At 49.3% G+C, this 2,460-nt stretch overlaps 1 protein-coding gene across 2 annotated transcripts in view; it reads right to left on the reverse strand.

Annotated features, from left to right (window-relative positions):
• RDH14 (retinol dehydrogenase 14) overlaps nucleotides 1–2,460 on the reverse strand; it is a 12,106-nt gene that overhangs the window by 8,371 nt on the left and 1,275 nt on the right. The window lies entirely within an intron of this gene.

Genomic DNA, 2,460 nt, shown 5'->3' on the forward strand with positions numbered 1-2,460 from the left:
AAACAAGTTCTTGGGGGGGGGGGGTTCCCTCAGTAGTTCTGAGGAGGATGCAGGGGTCCTGAGGACTGCTATACTATATAGTGCTGCTTCTCTCCAAGGCCACAAGCATCACCCTCGAGAGAAGGGGCAAGGGCTGACGGGGATCTCTACACTGGGCAATCTGCATGTCCAGGGGGTGGGTGTCAAAATCAATTGACTCCTCCTGGTTACTCCCTCCAAGGACATGAGCTTCAGCTGTGGGCAGAAGGCTGCAATCAGGGAAATCTTGATGCTTACTGAGAATTCCCTATACAATGACCCCCCCAGGTCTGGTTTAAAAACATGTGGTCATTTCCTTCCCATGTGCTAGAGGACCTGGCTGGACACCAGGTCACCTTTGGTGGTGGTGGTGGGGGTGGGGTGTGCAAAGCAGATGTGGGTGTCTTAGTGAACCGTGCACTTAGAATCAATATGGTGTGGTCCAGCAGAGGTCGTCCCAAATCTGGGCAGAAGATAACAGGTCTCACTGCACAGCTCTGAGCACATCTGGAGAGCAGGTTCAATGGTGGGAACTTCATAATAAATAAGCAGGTTATTAAGACGCTGGAGGAAGTCCATGCCGGCCAATCAGCATGATGAAGGAACCAGGGGTACGTGGCAGAAAAGTGGATCGTCTATAGGGGTGGGCTCCCTGGGAAGGCATCAGAGAGTGAGGCCAGACTAATTCTGAATGGCCCCAGAGAGCCTGGCTGTGAGCAAAGGGCTCCACATAAGGAAAGCCTTAGGAAGGAGCTCTCCCAAGGTGGAAAGCAGCATGTGGCAAGACTCTGGGCTCCTCTTCACTGAGCATCAATGGTCTTCTTCCACCACTGGGCCATGCTGCCTCTCCATCTTGTGAGAACCGAAGGGGCACGTGCAAAGCGTCCCCCTACTTGTCACAGTTAACGGGGGCAAGGTCAGCCATTTCCTGGAATCCCCGGGTTTTCTTTTTCTTCCAATATTCATGAAGACATTGGAATTTGGAGTAGGAAAGGAGCACTTTTTACTGACCCTCTGGAAGGTTTTCCAAAGGCATCATTTTTTAAATTGAAAATTCTTTAGTTGACAAAAATCTAGTTTTGCTTTGTTTCCCTCTCCATTTGGGGGGGTAGGGTAACAAACATGTGGCCTCTCAGAGCTCTACCACTGCGTGTCACTGCACTGATCAGAGCGCCAAAGTCCTTCTGAATCCTTGGTCTTTGCAGGGCTGTTGTCCCAGGTGAAAGCGCTCTCCTCCTCCCCTGCCTCGGACCACTGCATCTGGTCAGGTTGCTCTGGATCGTCCCTTCTTTACAGTGTGCTGCATCCCATCCACCCGGAATTCCAACAGGTGAGTGCTTCCCTTGGCCACCACACAAAGGCTGCTCTCAACACTTCTGTACAGTGGACTTGTCTCCTTTCCTTATCTCTTTGGGCATAAGCCTGATGATAGCAGTGCAGCAGGCCATGCAGACTTGGAGTCAGGAACACCTGAGTTCAAATCTTGCCCCTGTGACCTGGAGGGAGTCACTTCTCTTCTCCTGGCCTCCATTTCCTCAACTGTAAAATGGGAATAAGAATCAGACCTGTCCCTAGCTGGTCTGTTATAGGGATCAAATGTGTACAGACCAATAAAACCCACGAGGTCATCATTAACACTACTATCACACAGCTGCGGCAAAGGTGATGAACAGTTCTGGGGCTTTACCACCACCCTTCCCAAATGCTTTCCAGAGGGGTTCAGCCCCACCCACAGCTGACTCCATCAAGGGTATAAGCCAAATTTCCTGTTTTCCCACAAGGCCTTCATCACTGCTTGTCTGAAGGGTGGAGCTGGAACCTCAGGGATGCTTTCATTTGCATTTCTCTAATCATTAATGACTTGGAACACTTTTTTTCCAAATGGGTAGCAATAGTTTAAGTATCTTCCTTAAAAACAAAACTGCTGTGCTCATCCTTTCACCATTTATTAATTGTGGAATGGCTCTTAATTAATGTATCTAGGAAAAGAGACCTTTATCTGAGAAAACTGTTACAGTACTTTCCCCTAGTTACTGGAGCCCCTCCTACAGTTGGATGCATTGGCTTTGTTTATGTGCAAACTTTCACATTCTGTGTCACCAAAACTGTCTATTTTATCTTTTGGCATCCTGGCACACAGTAGGCGCTTCATAAATGCTTGTTTAAAATGTCTTCCTTGCTCTTCTGACTTGTCTGTGATGCCCCTGCTGCCCCTGTAAGCCACATGGTCTCAGAGTCTTCTCTTGGAATGGGCTATTGGCCTCTGCCAAGCAGCTCTGCCAGGCTTCCCACACTCTTTGTCCAACAGCTTCCTTCCTTTCTCTCCTTCTTGTCTCACTACCTCCTCAGATGTTTACAGTGCAATGGTGATAACAAGCGTCACGTGGGCCCCCTACAGAGCACTGTGCGACTCTGTGAAACTCCCAAGTCACAGGCGCAGTC

The sequence above is a fragment of the Petaurus breviceps genome, unplaced genomic scaffold (genome assembly GCF_028583685.1).
Source record: "Petaurus breviceps papuanus isolate PSGF00001 unplaced genomic scaffold, PetGlider_PUasm1.0 373, whole genome shotgun sequence".
Taxonomy (NCBI): Eukaryota; Metazoa; Chordata; class Mammalia; order Diprotodontia; family Petauridae; genus Petaurus; species Petaurus breviceps.